This window comes from Apis dorsata, unplaced genomic scaffold, assembly GCF_000469605.1.
Source record: "Apis dorsata unplaced genomic scaffold, Apis dorsata 1.3 scaffold_1158, whole genome shotgun sequence".
Taxonomy (NCBI): Eukaryota; Metazoa; Arthropoda; class Insecta; order Hymenoptera; family Apidae; genus Apis; species Apis dorsata.
Window position 1 is genome coordinate 101,194 of NW_006264255.1, and position 254 is coordinate 101,447.

The 254-nt window shown below is 27.6% G+C and overlaps 1 protein-coding gene across 1 annotated transcript in view; it reads right to left on the bottom strand.

Annotated features, from left to right (window-relative positions):
* LOC102679434 (elongation of very long chain fatty acids protein-like) overlaps positions 1-254 on the bottom strand; it is a 14,066-nt gene that overhangs the window by 13,680 nt on the left and 132 nt on the right. The window contains exon 1 of the mRNA XM_031514734.1: positions 160-254. This exon is cut by the window's right edge and continues 132 nt beyond it. The gene's annotated coding sequence lies outside the window, so the exon portion shown is untranslated. The remainder of the gene's footprint in view (positions 1-159) is intronic.

The following is a 254-nucleotide window of genomic DNA, read 5'->3' on the forward strand; positions in this document are numbered from 1 at the left end:
CGATATTAAGATCAATAGATTAACATAAAAAATAACATAATTTTATCACTCGACACTTTTTCGCATTTTTTCAAAAATTGAAAACTTTGCAGGAAGCATATTCAAATATAAATAAAAAGTAAAAATTATTCCTCTTGTTCAACATTTATCGAGATTAACTTTTATTTCAATCTTCCTTCACGAAATTTCACGACAAGATCTATATTCTCATCCATCCCGAAATCACTACACCGATACATGATTTTTCCCCTTAA